Source organism: Entelurus aequoreus, linkage group LG11, assembly GCF_033978785.1.
Source record: "Entelurus aequoreus isolate RoL-2023_Sb linkage group LG11, RoL_Eaeq_v1.1, whole genome shotgun sequence".
NCBI lineage: Eukaryota > Metazoa > Chordata > Actinopteri > Syngnathiformes > Syngnathidae > Entelurus > Entelurus aequoreus.
In genome coordinates this window covers 40,193,776-40,211,264 of record NC_084741.1, presented here as the reverse complement: position 1 = coordinate 40,211,264, position 17,489 = coordinate 40,193,776, and the positions used below count along the sequence as shown (strand labels likewise).

The 17,489-nt window shown below is 42.7% G+C and overlaps 1 long non-coding RNA gene across 1 annotated transcript; it reads left to right on the top strand.

The window, feature by feature from the left end:
- The first annotated feature begins 2,766 nt into the window (after positions 1-2,766).
- LOC133660668 (uncharacterized) lies at positions 2,767-6,337 on the top strand. The gene is made up of 3 exons (XR_009827862.1): positions 2,767-3,159; positions 3,288-3,372; positions 5,578-6,337. It is a non-coding gene; the product is annotated as an uncharacterized LOC133660668 (long non-coding RNA).
- The last annotated feature ends 11,152 nt before the right edge of the window (positions 6,338-17,489 follow it).

Genomic DNA, 17,489 nt, shown 5'->3' with positions numbered 1-17,489 from the left:
ATGTTTTTTGTGGTGTATGGGCCTCCGACCAACTCATCTCGCTGACTCACTCCTTCACCCCACCCTCCTACTTTATCGTCAACACTCACGAAGGACATCGGCCGGGGGAGCACTGGTTATCGATGACTCTGGAAGAAGATGGGACCGCCACTTTTTTTGATTCTTATGGATTTTCTCCCAATTTCGACTACTATCCACGGAGCATCTTGAGCTTTTTGGAAAATCGGTCTGATCGGATATTGTACCATGACCTCCAGCTTCAACACCCTTTGTCCGTAGTGTGTGGTCAACACTGCGTTTATTATCTGTACCATCGATTTTGTGGACTGTCTTTTAAACAAGTTTTGTCTTTATACGATGATGATGTAGTAAAAAATGATCTTGAAGCATATACCCTGGTTAAAAAATTGCAACGATGTACTTGCTTAAATAAGAATAATAGTAGGAGCTGCAACGTACAATCCGTCTGTTGTTTAGAAACTTTTTTGAATCGTTGAAATGAAAATGCTGTACACAATGCGTTTGATGAATAAAAACATTTTATTAAAACAAAAGTTTATGTCACATCATTCAAGGTTTAACCAACGCGGGGATAATGTCACTTTTTTACTTTTTCTTTTCCTCTCAGGGGTTAGAAATGTTTCATTTTCCAAACCAACCCGTTTCTCTTCTTCATTCCATGCCGGTTCAAACTCCACACCCGCTTTTAGACGTCTGTATTGATCTCGTGCTCCTGGGTTATGAATGGTTGAGACAGGGACGTTTAGCTCCGACAACGCTGTTAAAAATGTTTTCCATCCCTCGGGTGGACGGTTCTGTGGTCTTTTGGTCCGTTGCATTAGGTGTTTTAGTAAATCGATCATATGAGATCCTTGCACCGGTGTTCCGCTTTGAACAAACTCTCCTTTGGCGGTCCATCCCTTATCATTCTCGGATAATTTTTTCATAATGTACTCGGCATTGCTACGATCGCGATGGGGGAGGTTTTTTATAACTTGGGCCATCGTGACATCCTCCGGCTCCCCGGCTGTGTTCCTTGGTTTATCTAGCGTTTTATCATCAGGGAAGTTCCACGGGTCATCCTTTGAATCCTTGTGTAAAGTCACAGTCATCTTTTTTTCCTCACGCTGGCCCTGCTTTACCAAACTAAGATATCTTTGCATTAAGGTGTCGTACATTTTTATTTTTTCATGAGGATTCATTCCATGTTCGTTTAAGACGGTTTTCATTTTAGCGTCCAGATCATCCTCTGCCGAGTGTCTGATGCTCTGCTCAGTTCGAGTTAAACGATTTAATTGGTGGGGAGATAGGAGAAACATTTTTTGAGCCTTTTTCATCTTTAACCTTTTCCACTCAATCCTCCGATAAGACTTCCTATAAACGGTATGATTGTAGAGAGCAAGGGTAAAAGAAAACCGCCCGACTGTTTCATTAGAGTCTGACGTTTGCGTTCTAGTCCGGTCCTTTTATCAGCCAGCAGTCTGATGATTTTCTTTTGTTTTTTAAGTTTAGCAAATTGCGATGGAGATAAGGGAACATTACCCTTTAAAATGTTTAAAGCAATTTCACACAGCGTCCTAATAAAGTCTGGAGACCCGTAACTCAAAATGTCTCGACGTTTTTGAGGCGCTGCATGGTACAGAGCTTTTAACATAGGACCATTCCTTTTTACACGCTTTGACATTTTTGAAATTATGTTTTTGGCACGTACACAACAGGCCACTGATGCGGAAGCAAGCCCGACCTTAGTCTGTATTGATCTGGGCAAAAAGGTGTCAGGTCAACCAGTAAATACCCATGCTCGTCCAAAGTAGCGTCCGCAAAACTTTCCAAGAAAAAACTTTTTTGTGAGGGAAACATTTGCTGAGCCAACACGTTAATCTGCAATCTGTCCCTCGGGTTCTTAAACAGTATCATATAATTACAGTTTAAGCTAATTGTGCGTGAAAATTTACCTTGATGAAAAACATTCTGGGTCAGCATCATAACGCTCATATTTCGATGATGTCTGTACTGAGTGAAAATTTTAACCACTTCAGGATGATTGGAAGCTTCAAAAATAACATCGTCCAAAATAACCAAATGAGTCTGATCGTACGGAAACAAGTTTTCATCTTCAAAAGAATCAGGCAATCCTTTAACAAATTTTATTTTTTTATTCATCTTTTTTAGTTCAGCATAGATGGGCTGGAAGGAAGTATAAATCCACACAATGTTATCGGGTACAGAATTCATGACATGTTCACAATTTTCCAATATACGTTTTACAAAAAAAGTCTTTCCACAACCGCTAGGCCCTACAATCAAGCATGAAAAAGGTGTATAAAATCTAGGCTCAAAGTCTACTTGTTCCATTTTTTCAATATTTTTTCTAATACCCAAATGGCAACGTTTTTCCGTTAGAAAAGAGACGTCTCTTGTCGTACACCACTCTAAACTTCTTTTCAAATGAAGTGTTTTTTAAAAGGAAGCCCCTTTTATCGCGAACAATTTGTTGATGTGGCGTGTATATCTCACCCGTTTCCTCTCCCTGTAGATAACCCTCCACCAAATCTTTGACACTGTCAAAGTTGACCCTCTCGCAACACTCACGGGTTTGAGTGATTCCCTTGGCACGCAGCACAGTTTTTTTACCCTGAAGGGTTTGGTAGGCATAACTCTTTGGACCGGCAGAGGCAAATTCTTGAATGCTGATGAGCCAATATCTTGTAGTTTTGTTTGATCTGTTGTATTTTTCGCTCCAGTCTCCTCAGCTCACGACTCTTCCTCTTCTTCTTCTTTATCTTCTTAGCGCCTGCAAAATAAAAATAAAAAACAAACGACTTTAGCCGCATGTGGCGCTGTCGATTTCACTCAACACTTTCACATTCGTACTCGGAAACAAACCCCCACCTCCTAAGTACGACCCCGCCTACTTCTAAGAGCGCCAAATTCATTTTGCAAAAAGACAGTCTAGTGTGAACATCTCCTACAGCCGCTTAAAAAACATGCAAAAAGCAACAACAAAAAAAAAACTTACCGCAGATAGGTGTAGGACTTTCGTCGTCTTTTTCGATGATGTTGTCCTCGAGCAAGTCTTCGGTGTGGAGAGTATTTTGTGGGAAAAACCCCTCTTCTTTTACCGCGAGCAAGCCTTCAGCCTCCGCTGGAACGTCATTGGTGAGTAGCTCTTCAATGGCGGGACATTCGGCGTCTTTTTCGACAATGTTGTCCCGGCACAATTCTTCAATGATGGCACTCTTTTGTAGTAAAAAAGCTTCCTCGTCTTCATCCTCTTTTGCAACCAGTTCTTCAATGTCAACCTCCTCGACACTTTTTGGCGGGAGACCCGTTAAAGGCGTCCAACGCGCCAGAGGCGTAAAAGAAACATCTGTAAGTAAATGTGTATATATATATATATATATATATTGTATGTTTTTTCTTGTAAAATAAAAATCGTACCTATCAAATTGTGATTGTAAAAATGCACTCGCTTTAAAATCTTCCCATATTCCCTCTATAAAACAAAATAATGAATACGCATAATATTAAACAACACCCCGAAAGTCATTTTCCAACTTTGTAAGATCAAACGGACATAGTTTTTTTCAGTTTAAATATCTACTGCTCGCTAGTGTTACCGTATCTGAGTTATTATACAAAAATATATTTCAATCGTCCTGCAACTTTACTAGGGCGTTTTGGACATGTCAGCACCCCCGGACTCACGATGCCTGCGGCGGGACTTGTTGGAGTGGTATCCGGGTGTAATTTTTAGACTTTTTGGGGACTTTTGACCACTTTTCCAACTTTTCTCCACATACCAACCATTTGCTGACAGTGTGTGTGTGTGTGTGTGTGTAATATGACTCTCTCAGTCTTAGGTCCCCCCAAAATTAACACCCACTCCTCTTCCAGAGCCAAGTGTGTGCGTGTGATTTCATCCCGCCAAAAAAAAAAAAAAAAAAAAAAACTAACAATAAAAATGGTAACTTTGTTTAAAAATATTTATTCATACCGTAAGTATATTGTATGTTTTTTCTTGTAAAAATGAAAATCTGACTCCTCAAACTGTGATTGTAAAAAAGCAATCACTTTAGATTCTTCCCACAACCCCTCTATAAAACAAAATAATGAATACGCATAATATTAAACAACACCCCAAAAGTCATTTTCCAACTTTGTAAGATCAAACGGACATAGTTTTTTTCAGTTTAAATATCTACTGCTCGCTAGTGTTACCGTATCTGAGTTATTATACAAAAATATATTTCAATCGTCCTGCAACTTTACTGGGGCGTTTTGGACATGTCAGCACCCCCGGACTCACGATGCCTGCGGCGGGACTTGTTGGAGTGGTACCCGGGTGTAATTTTTAGACATTTTGGGGACTTTTGACCACTTTTCCAACTTTTCTCCCCCCGCTCCTCCTGCAACTTTGTTGGGGTTCGCGAGGCCTGCGGTGGGTCTTGTGGGACTAAATAACGGGTGTAATTTTAAAACATTTTGGAAACTTTTGACCACAATACAAACCCTTTATTAAGTAAAAAATATTAAAAATCAGTAATTTGGTAACATTACAAACAGCAGACCTTTTAGTGTCTAGAAAAATAACATCTGGTTTTTGTCAACAAATTCTCCCGCCTTAAATCTGTCTCTACCACTCTCTTTGAGCATAGTTTTGTCAGCAAAAAAGCACCTGTCTCTACCTATCTCTTCGAGCATGGTTTTGTCAATAAAAACCAGCTGCCAACAATAAACCGCATACCAACCAATTTGCTGTGTGTGTGTGTGTGTGTGTGTGTGTGTGTGTGTGTGTGTGTGTGTGTGTGTGTGTGATTTCATCCCGCCAAAAACAAAAAAATAAAAACTATCAATAAAGATGGTAACTTTGCTTAAAATATTTATTCATACCCTAATTGTGCTGTTTCTTACGCGTGTATTTTTTAAACATGTTCATGACTTTTGCTGTGTATGTCTTCTCACTGCTGCTGTGCTGCTGTGAAAGTCCCAAAAGGGTGTTCTTACCCCTCCAAACTCTCTCTCTCTCTGTTTATAATGCATATTTTCTGCTAGATTTACTCTCTATTTAATCCAAAGAAAAAAACTAACCAACAATAGTAAATTTTTACCATCGGTCTCCAAACTACGGCCCTACCCCAAACGCGGTACGCCGACGTCCAAAATCCGGCCCCCTATTTTTTGAGATATTTTAGATTTTTCTGGACATATTGGGCATCCATAGACTCACGAGGTCAGCGGCGAGACTTATGGTAATGGTATCAGTGTCATTTTGAACATTTTCATGACTTTTGACCACTTTTCCAACAAATTAGTCAAAAATGAGGGGCTTATTGTTTTCAAAGGGGAGGAGCCCCGTAAAAAGTTTCGACCAATCAGACTAGTAGAAAGATTGTTTTCAAATACTATTGGTTAATGTATTGGCAGGGGAGGTCCTTTCGTACTCCGTCGGGGGTGTGGTCTCAAAAGACAACCTTCTTTTCGTCGTCAGTACGCATTTCCAATTTCGGCTGCTTCGAAACAAGACGTCTATCTTCTCCTTCATTTCTCCCATACACTCTCGCCATGCCGCTATAGGAACCACCACCACCGGAGTAAACACCCCGCATTCAGAGTTAAAAGACTCCAAAGAAAAGACGTCTGGTTCGGTCGACTGAGGCTGATAGGATCCGTTGATTTTAGGAGCACGGAGACTGGCACGGAAAACCCAACGACCTGAGGCCAAAAAATCCTACTTTTCCGAGGAGCGTCGTAGTAAGTTTTATCATTTTTATAAATTGAAACTGGCGTTTCGCTAATCATGCCTACTGAAACAACAGCTTTCTCCATCTTTTCCATTTTCTCTTAATGCTCGTACTAACAAAGACTTACCATTCACATATACCAGTGTATGTGTGTGTGTGTACGTACATGTGTTAATACTCAAAAAGTCGTAAATCGCATTTTGACATAAAGTGTCTCCCCCCTTAGCCCCACCTTCCTCTGACCTCCCCTTCACCCCACCCCTCCTCTTACAGGGCCATCAATCACATTTTGACATAAGGTGTCTCCCCCTCAGCCCCGCCTCCTTCTGACCTCCCCTTCACCCCACCCCTCCTCTTACAGGGCCATCAATCACATTTTGACATAAGGTGTCTCCCCCTCAGCCCCGCCTCCTTCTGACCTCCCCTTCACCCCACCCCTCCTCTTACAGGGCCATCAATCACATTTTGACATAAGGTGTATTCCCCCCTCAGCCCCGCCTCCTTCTGACCTCCCCTTCACCCCACCCCCCTGTGACCTTTTGACCTTAAGGTCGTAAATCTTTTTTTGACTAAAGGTAACCCCTTATCCTCTCTCTGGTGTATCGTCAAATTCGGAAGACGATGGCAGCCACTCAAGGGGCCAACAGGCTGTTCAACGCAATGGAAGGATTGGGTCGTGCTGTGGGATCACAGACTGGAGCGATTGCTGATTTGAATCGCAAGGTAGATTCCATCTTGATGAAGTTATAGAAAGAATAAATTGGAATTGTCAGAGCCAGCATACAGAGCAGGAATGTCATTGTTTTGACTGCTCGAAGAAAAAACAACATCTTAATCTACGATTTGACTCCCTCGAATGGCCTTGAGGAACAGGCTGTTTGAAAACACTCCCCTGAGGACTCCTCAAAGATGGACGCTTTTGACCTTTCCCTTTTTTTCAAAAGCACCTGGGTCGGACTCTTGAACTCTTGAACTCTTGGGGCCGGCCTCGGCCCATAAAGACAATTCCAACATCTCACCCAAGTTAATTGGGCATACATGCACGCACACACCCCTCCCCAAATCAACGCCTTCACCACTGCTTAATTCCTCCGGGGTTGTGGGGGCTGAGCAGCGCTCAACAGCAGCTGCCGGCCTCCAAAGCCCTGTTGGATGACTCTGTTGCGAGTTGTTGTGATTACATGTACCATGTTTATGTGTGCCATGCTATGTGAGGTTTTTTTCCTCGGACTCAGTCTGGACCATTCCTGAGGGTCCAGCCTCAGACTGATATTTTTTTTTACTTCCCCCCTTCCCCAATGTCACCTTTTTCCCACCTTTTTAAGGAGCGCCTAAGTGAGGCTGATCCGTTGGCGGTCCCGTCTTGTCTCCCTGTAACGTATGTCTGCTCTTAGCGGGATTGTGCCGAAAATGTAATTTCAGTTCTTATGTGTCTTGTACATGTAAGAATGGACAAATAAAGCTGATTGATTGATTGATATTTATATAGTGCTTTTCTCTAGTGACTCAAAGCGCTTTACATAGTGAAACCCAATATCTAAGTTACATTTAAACCAATTTGGGTGGCACTGGGAGCAGGTGGGTAAAGTGTCTTGCCCAAGGACACAACGGCAGTGACTAGGATGGCAGAAGCTGGGATCGAACCTGGAACCCTCAAGTTGCTGGCACGGCCACTCTACCAACCGAGCTATACCGCCCCATCACTTAACGGGCTGCCCGGGAGCAGTACGTGGAAAAGAAGAAAGAAAAAGTCACCTGAACAATTAAAAAAGAGTCAGAGTAAAAGTTATTAAAAGACAGTAAGATAAAACAACCATGAGTAAATAGATAAATATGTGCAATGCAATCATTATGACCACCTTAAAGCAGACAAAAATCATTGGAATATATTTCTTAATCAATATGCTTTAATGAAGCAAATTTCTTGTTATCCAAGCTTGTTTGGATGTGTCCCAACTATGGAGGGAAATGTTTTTTTTTGGCAATCAAAAAAAAGATTTGCAACATCATAACCTTACGGATAGCAAGCTAACATTTGGTAAACCAGCAGAGTTACCGTCCAATACATTTCAATTAAGTTTCACAAACCTAATTCCATCACACATGTTGGTGCTGTTGTCAATCTGTTACGGCTCTTTTTGTTTAGAAAAAAAAACTTTCCAATATTTATATTTATAGTCTTCCAATGCTCAGAGAGGCTGCTGCTCCAGGGCTCTTGCAAAATAGCGCTTCCTCTTAAGGGAAGGCTCAGGTAGGCTGTATGCAGGCTACCAAATTTTCTGGACTATAAACCACTACATTTTCCCACACTTTGTTTTGTATTCAACAAATGGTTTTCATAAAACACAGACAGTAGCTGCGTTTCCATTAGCCCTAGAAATGCACTAAACCTAATTATCGCAATAAGAAACTGGTAATGGAAACACGTATATTTCGAAAAATCTCTCAAATATTGCTAAAACATTTTTGCGCTCTCATGACGTGGTTTTTGAGGCGTTTCAATATTGAAGTGCTTCACAAAAGCTTGTTTGAAACACTTTTTTCACATTTAGAAGTCACATAACACTGAACCGGCGGGGCGCCCATGCAAGACAACGAGGGCAGACTGGTCGTCTCTTCTCGCTTCTGATTGGTCTGCCGAAGGGAGCAAAGCGGCACCGCTGCATTGGGCCGTGTCGCAGATCCCTTCCTGACAATAGAGGCCAACTCACAGGCTCGGCGAGACCCACATACTAACAATGTTAAGGGGGGCGTAAGCCTCCGATCGGTCCGCCGGGGGTGAGCGAGGCGGTACTAGGCCATTCCTTCCCGGCAACTGACTCGCAGGCTCGGAGAGACCCACATGCCCAAACAGTGTCAACGGGGCCGTCAGGACGTTGCCTTTGAGCGATCACCCGCTGCCTTCGTCTTCTATTGATAGCACAATATCAATAGTTATCTGCAATATCTTCCTTAAAGTGGAGTCTCACTGGATGAGATTTTCCACATAGCAACTCCCGCCACTACCGTCGGGTTCGCGTCCTCTGTCTGAGCCTGAGCCATGCTGCAACTCTCTGCACGGCAAACCGTCTGGAAGCCATAAGCATCCAGTTGGCTTCCTCAGCCAAGCCAGAGAAGCGGAGTTAGTCAACACTGCATGGACCGGAGGTGGAAGCTGCTGCAGGAAAATGTGCGGGAAAACGAACAACAACAGCAACAGCATGTTAACCAACAAATCTAACGCTGTACTTTTGCCCAAACCCGGCAGGGAAAGAAGTCCATACCTGCCCTTTTAGCGTCAGTCAGTCCTCCGAAGCAGAAGAAAGTTGAGGGTCGCGTATTTTCCATTGGGTGTGAGCATGGTCCTAGTGCCCGCCAGAATATATAAATAAACATTTACAAAATCTTTCGGACAAGTCTAAATCTGCGACTCATAGTCCGGTGCGGCTAATATATAAAAGCCCGGAAAATATGGTACTTTACACAGCTGCTGCCTCCCTGTTGAATTCTGGTACTGCATGTTACTTCTGAAATGTACAATTCAGATTCAGGGCTTCTCAGAGTCTTAGTAGCCACCGGCTAATGTCGCCCCTGGTAACAATACTAAAAAAAGCTGATATCGATATAATTTTAGCGTGTTGGCATTGACTTGGAACCAGAGTGTCAAGACTTTTAACAACTGTAGTGTATATGATGGTGGTGTAAGGTGAAAGACAGTGGACCACCTTGCATCTTCCAATGCACACTGTTGCGGTTGTGATCTCGACTGGTTGTGGCTGGATGGGACTTTTTATTGTACTTGTAGATGTGCCTCGCAGCAGCAGTCAGTGTCAGTAAGAAAAATAAATGACTAAGCAAAGAGTGAAAGCTCTTTTTTTTGCCATTGAGTCAGTGTCTGCCTTCACGCTCTACATGGTGGATACCCCATTTCCACAATGTACTGCATGAACGATCCTGTCTGCCTGGCTTATTAAGGTTTGCCACCATGTGTGTGAAGGGAACAGATCTTGTTCCCTCTGCAAAAGCCACACTTTTATTGCAAATGTATAAAAAAAAGCCCTCCTAGTTTAAATTATAGTGCATTTTGTTAATAAAAGTTGTCTGGTTTCTTTTTTTGTTATTGCTTTTGGCTTGTTGACATCACGGCACATTATTATTTCAAAGTAAGTTCTGATCACACTCCAAGTAAGTGTTGTTTTTGAACAAAGTCTGCCAGTTATAACAGTGTAAAGGCAAAAAAAAAAAAGCGTCCTTGGATTGGGTGCACAATTCAACATGGAATTGTCATCTTTTTTAAGATTAAGGTTTTCTGGTGCCAGCCTGCCATCACTACCGAGGTGTTTTGGGAGACTGATTGTGCTGGAGCGTATGCTAGTGTCTTGAAGTAAAAAAAACATATTTTTGCATGTTATCAAGGGAGATGTAGCAGGGGCCATCAAGGGAGACAAGGTTCACCCCAAGTTTTCATTTAGATCTCTGTAGAAAAAATGGTGCTTTGAATGGAATGCAATGCCTCCCTCTCGCCCTATCATGCACTTAGCTGCACACCTCCCGCTGCTTTTAGATTAACTTCATATTCCCCCTTAGACTGTTGAAGCAAGCCTCTCTTATCATCCCACCCGGCATGTTGTTAACTCCTTCAGCTGATAAATGCGATGCACAGCTTCCAGTCTTCCTAATTCAGCCATGGTTCAAAAGCTGCAGGAATAAATTAGAATCGGTATCACAAAGCAACACGAAAGGACGAGCAGACCTTTGTGAAATAGACTTCGATCACTCGCTATCCCTTCTTGGTTTTGCTGTGTTTTGCATTCAAAACAGATTTTGGCTTTGCAAATATGTCTATTATTCTCCTCGCTCGGCTCTTGCAACAGCAGACTTTCATATAATCCTCTTGATGATACAACGAAGACCTAGCCTTATGTTTAGCGAATCAAAACAAAGTAACATTGAAGAAAGCAGCAAGGAAGCATCACATATCATAAAAGAAGACAAATTAATGCTTTGAACTGCTCTGGATTGATGTCCATCCATCCATCCATCCTCTTCCGCTTATCTGAGGTCGGGTCGCGGGGGCAGCAGCCTAAGCAGGGAAGCCCAGACTTCCCTCTCCCCAGCCATTTCCTCCAGCTCATCCCGGGGGAGCCAGAGGCGTTCCCAGGCCAGCCGGTAGACATAGTCTTCCCAACGTGTCCTGGGTCTTCCCCGTGGCCTCGGACGGACGTGCCTGAAGCACCTCCCTAGGGAAGTGTTCGGGTGGCATCCTGACCAGATGCCCGAACCACCTCATCTGGCTAATCTCGATGTGGAGGAGCAGCGGCTTTAGTTTGAGCTCCTCCCGGATGACAGAGCTTCTCACCCTATCTCTAAGGGAGAGCCTCGCCACCCGGCGGAGGAAACTCATTTCGGCCGCTTGTACACATGATCTTGTCCTTTCGGTCATAACCCAAAGCTCATGACCATAGGTGAGGATGGGAACGTAGATCGACCGGTAAATTGAGAGTTTTGCTTTCCGGCTCAGCTCCTTCTTCACCACAACGTATCGATACAGTGTCCGCATTACTGAAGACGCCGCACCGATCCGCCTGTCGACCTCACGATCCACTCTTCCCTCACTCGTGAACAAGACTCTGAGGTACTTAAACTCCTCCACTTGGGGCAAGATCTCCTCCCCAACTTGGAGATGGCACTCCACCCTTTTCCGGGCGAGAACCATGGACTCAGACTTGGAGGTGCTGATTCCCATCCCAGTCGCTTAAAACTCGACTGCGAAACAATCCAGTGAGAGCTGAAGATCTTGGCCAGATGAAGCCATCAGGACCACATCATCTGCAAAAAGCAGATGATGAAGACCTAATCCTGCAGCCACCAAACCAGATACCCTCAATTCTGTCCATAAAAGTTATGAACAGAAACGGTGACAAAGGGCAGCCTTGACGGAGTCCAACCCTCACTGGAAATGGGTCCGACTTACTGCCGGCAATGCGGACCAAGCTCTGACACTAATCATGCAGGGATCGGACCGCCACAATCAGACAGTCCGATACTCCATACTCTGAGCACTCCCCACAGGACTTCTCGGGGTACACGGACGAATGTCTTCTCCAAGTCCACAAAGCACATGTAGACTGGTTGGGCAAACTCCCATGCACCCTCAAGGAAACTGCCGATAGTATAGAGCTGGTCCACAGTTCCACGACCAGGACGAAAACCACACTGTTCCTCCTGAATCCGAGGTTCGACTATCGGGCGCAGCCTCCTCTCCAGTACACCTGAATAGACCTTACTAAGAAGGCTGAGGAGTGTGATCCCACGATAGTTGGAACACACCCTCCGGTTCCCCTTCTTAAAGAGAGGAACCACCACCCCAGTCTGCCAATCCAGAGGTACCGCCCCCTATGTCTGCGCAATGTTGCAGAGTCTTGTCAACCAAGATAGCCCCACAGCACCCAGAGCCTTAAGGAACTCCGGACGGATCTCATCCACCCCCGGGGCCTTGCCACCGAGGAGCTTTTTAACTACCTCAGCAACCTCAGCGCCAGAAATAGGAGAGCCCACCACAGATTCCCCAGGCACTGCTTCCTCATTAAGACGTGTTCGTAGGATTGAGGAGGTCTTCGAAGTATTCCCTCCACCGATCCACAACATCCGCAGTCGAGGTCAGCAGAACACCATCCCCACTATACACGGTGTTGACATTGCACTGCTTCCCTTTCCTGAGGCGGAGGATGGTGGTCCAGAATCACTTCGAAGCCGTCTGGAAATTGTTTTCCATGGCTTCCCCGAACTCCTCCAATGTCCGGGTTTTTGTCTCCGCGACCGCTGAAGCCGCACACCGCTTGGCCTGTCGGTACCTGTCTGCTGCCTCCGGAGTCCTATGAGCCAAAAGAACCCGATAGGACTCTTTCTTCAGCTTGACGGCATCCCTCACCGACACCAGCGGGTTCTAGGATTACCGCCACGGCAGGCACCAACCACCTTGCGGCCACAGCTCCAATCGGCCGACTCGACAATAGAGGTACGGAACATCGTCCACTCGGACTCAATGTCCAGCACCTCCCTCGTGACATGTTCAAAGTTCTTCCGGAGGCGGGAATTGAAACTCTCTGACAGGAGACTTTGCCAGACGTTCCCAGCAGACCCTCACAATGCGTTTGGGCCTTCCAGGTCTGTCCGGCATCCTCCCCCACCATCGCTTTTATCAACGTGCATTTGTTTTGACTCGCTATCTTCCTATTTTAGTCAGGGAAAAATAGATTGTTGACGATACCTAAGATGACCATTTTTAGTCAACAAAATAATACTATCAAACTGTGCCATACTTCCATACCTTTTTTGCACGAGACGTCATGTTCGACCGCAGACTCAAACACTTGGCGAGGAAACAATCACTCAAGCAGGACTAAAAGCAAGCTCAGCAAAAATGTCCCTAGGTATTGTTGCAAATTTCCATGCCAACTAGGTGTGTATTGATATGAACATTTCATGTCACGGTTATAATTATCGCGGCATTGTTTAATTTGCTTAAAAAGTACCTTTTCACACACTGAAATCTTTTGACCAAGTTATTTTTATAAAAAGATAACTAAAATAAATAGACACACTGTTAGAAAACCCACTATTTTGCATGTTTTATGTTTCTTATGCTTCACTGATAGTGTTTTAGGTTTAGTATTTTATCTGTTTTAATCTGTGACTAGATCTGACAAATCTAAGTCTATGAGCATGAACTGATGAAGCATACTTGGATGAGAGGGGAAACGTCTTCTAAGACAAACCAAACAGTCCAGTTGTGATCCATTGAATTCCCTGAGATGACAATGATCTGAATGAGTGAGAACATTCATAGACATGTTTCTAAATATTTTGGGTTGGATACCCTAAACATGGTGCAGGAATATGAATGATTAGTTTGTAAGGTTGCAGACTACCGCAACCACCTGTGGTTTAACCTGAGTTGTAGACAAAATTGCTTCATGCCCACAACCCTATGCCTTTGTTCTGCCATGAAAGGCCACAGGACGGACACAATCCTGTTGAAAGTGCAAAAACAACTCTTGAATGAGAGAGTAAGACAAGTCAATTTTATAATTGAAAGCCTCAGAGTAAAATCTGATGAATTACTCCTCAAATTGCAAAATATCTTGCCGGCAGAGATCTGGGAAGAGGTGATTTATTTCACAATCAAAGCCCAACTTAGACAACACAACAGAACCAAATCCAATCCAATCCACTTTATTTATATAGCACATTTAAAAAAACTAGAGATGTCCGATAATGGCTTTTTTGCCGATATCCGATATTCCAATATTGTCCAACTCGTAATTACCGATTCTGATATCAACCGATACCGATATACAGTATACAGTTGTGGAATTAACACATTATTATGCCTAATTTTATTGTGATGCCCCGCTGGATGCATTAAACAATGCAATAAGGTTTTCCAAAAATAAGAGAACAACTTCAATTCAAGCTATGGACAAAAGTGCCAACATGGCACTGCCATATTTATTATTGAAGTCACAAAGTGCATAATTTTTTTTTAGCATGCCTCAAAACAGCAGCTTGGAATTTGGGACATGCTCTCATTGAGATAATCCTGATACTCACTACAACTATGGGAAATACTATACTTTGACTTTCACAAAGTGCATTATTATTATTTTTCTTAAACATGCCTCAAAACAACAGCTACAAAAACAATGAAGGCACACAGCTTCAGTACATAGTATACTACAGTAATAACGTAAACAAAAGCATAGTCCTCCTTTAGTGCAAGACTGCCTGGCATACTGTATAACAGGAAATTATAAACTGTGCTCAATCTGCCCTGCTCTAATTTATCTGTATGAGTAACACAAATGTGCTACAAGCTAGTGGTGAGTGCTTGAGTGCCTAGCAGTCAGCCAGAGCTTCTGAAATGCTGCGTTGAGACAGGGCATCTCCGTTCACTGCAAGCTGCAAAGTGTGCGCCATGCAGGGCAGACTAGCCATACCAAACTCCATCATAGTTTTTGCCATATTGCGTGCATTGTCCCTGACCACAACGTGGGCTTTCGCCCTGGGGTGTTTTTTGTTGTATTTTAGTTTTTTCTGGGCGGAGTCTTTAAGCGACAACTGTGTGGTACTATTTTTTTTCAGTGTTTGCTTTTCATCCATCTTCCACTTGTATTCATCGTGTATCTCCTTATGATTCTTGAAGAGGTGGGAAAACAAATTGCTCGTATTAAAGTAAGACGTCTTGGTTCTTCCTTGTAAAATCAACTTTTTTTGCAGTTATTGCTAATTGGGGGGAGTATATTTATAGCTAGAATTCACTGAAATCCAAGTATTACTTATATATATATATATATATATATATATATATATATATATATATATATATATATATATATATATATATATATATATATATATATATATATATATATATATATATATATATATATATAAATAAAATAAATACTTGACTTTCAGTTAATTCTACATATATATATATATATATATATATATATATATATATATATATATATATATATATATATATATATATATATATATATATATATATATATATATATATATATATATATGTATTTTACTATATATATATACATGTAAATAAAATAAACACTTGAATTTCAGTGGTCATTTATTTACACATATACACACACATAACACTCCTCTATTCATTGTTGTATTTGAAAGTGCAATCAATCAATCAATCAATCAATCAATGTTTATTTATATAGCCCTAAATCACAGGTGTCTCAAAGGGCTGTACAAGCCACAACGACATCCTCGGTACAGAGCCCACATACGGGCAAGGAAAACTCACCCCAGTGGGATGTCAATGTGAATGACTATGAGAAACCTTGGAGAGGACCGCATATGTGGGTAACCCCCCCCTCTAGGGGAGACCGAAAGCAATGGATGTCGAGTGGGTCTGACATAATATTGTGAAAGTCCAACACATCAGCGAAAGTCCAGTCCATAGTGGGGCCAGCAGGAACCATCCCGAGCGGAGACGGGTCAGCAGCGTAGAGATGTCCCCATCCGATGGACAGGCTAGCGGTCCACCCCGGGTTGGGAGCACAGTAGAAAAGAAAAGAAAAGAAACGGCAGATCAACTGGTCTAAAAAGAGTATACAAATGAGTTTTAAGATGACACTTAAATGCTTCTACTGAGGTAGCATCTCTAACTTTTACCGGGAGGGCATTCCATAGTATTGGAGCCCGAATAGAAAACGCTCTATAGCCCGCAGACTTTTTTTGGGCTCTGGGAATCACTAATAAGCCGGAGTTTTTTGAACGCAGATTTCTTGCCGGGACATATGGTACAATACAATCGACAAGATAGGCAGGAGCTTGACCGTGTAGTATTTTATACGTAAGTAGTAAAACCTTAAAGTCGCATCTTAGGTGCACAGGAAGCCAGTGCAAGTGAGCCAGTATAGGCGTAATATGATCAAACTTTCTTGTTTTTGTCAAAAGTCTAGCAGCTGCATTTTGTACCATCTGTAATCTTTTAATGCTAGACATAGGGAGGCCCGAAAATAAAACGTTACAGTAATCGAGACGAGATGTAACGAACGCATGGATAATGATCTCAGCATCGCTTGTGGACAAAATGGAACAAATTTTAGCGATATTACGGAGATGAAAGAAGGCCGTTTTAGTAACACTCTTAATGTGTGACTCAAACGAGAGAGTTGGGTCGAAGATAATACCCAGATTCTTTACCGAGTCGCCTTGTTTAATTGTATGGTTGTCAAATGTTAAGGTGGTATTATTAAATAGATGTCGGTGTTGAGCAGGACCGATAATCAGCATTTCCGTTTTCTTAGCGTTGAGTTGCAAAAAGTTAGCGGACATCCATTGTTTAATTTCATTAAGACACGCCTCCAGCTGACTACAATCCGGCGTGTTGGTCAGCTTTAGGGGCATGTAGAGTTGGGTGTCATCAGCATAACAGTGAAAGCTAACACCGTATTTGCGTATGATGTCACCTAGCGGCAGCATGTAAATACTATAGAGTGCAGGGCCAAGAACCGAACCCTGGGGAACTCCGCACGTTACCTTAACATAGTCCGAGGTCACATTGTTATGGGAGACACACTGCATCCTGTCAGTAAGATAAGAGTTAAACCAAGACAAGGCTAAGTCTGTTATCCCAATACGCGTTTTGATACGCTCTAATAAAATATTATGATCAACAGTATCGAAAGCAGCGCTAAGATCAAGAAGCAGCAACATAGATGAAGCATCAGAATCCATCGTTAGCAATGGATCATTAGTCATTTTTGCGAGGGCTGTCTCCGTAGAGTGATTTGCCCTGAAACCGGATTGAAAAGGTTCACAGAGATTGTTAGACGCTAAGTGTTCATTTAGCTGCTGTGCGACAATTTTTTCGAGGATTTTCGAGATAAATGGAAGGTGGGACACCGGCCGGCAGTTTACCAAGAGATCAGGATCGAGGTTAGGTCTTTTGAGTAGAGGATGAATAACCGCTTTTTTGAATGCTAGGGGAACAGTGCCAGAGGAAAGTGATAAGTTTATAATATTTAACACTGATGGACCTAATAATACAAAAAGCTCCTTGATAAGTTTCCCAGGAATTGGGTCAAGTAAACATGTTGTTTGTTTTGTCCCATTTACACATTTTGACAATTCCTCCAATGTTATTTCATCAAAGAGAGAGAAACTATTTTGGAGGGCGGTATCCGTCGTATATACAGTCGTATTTGTGTTAATAGAACCCAG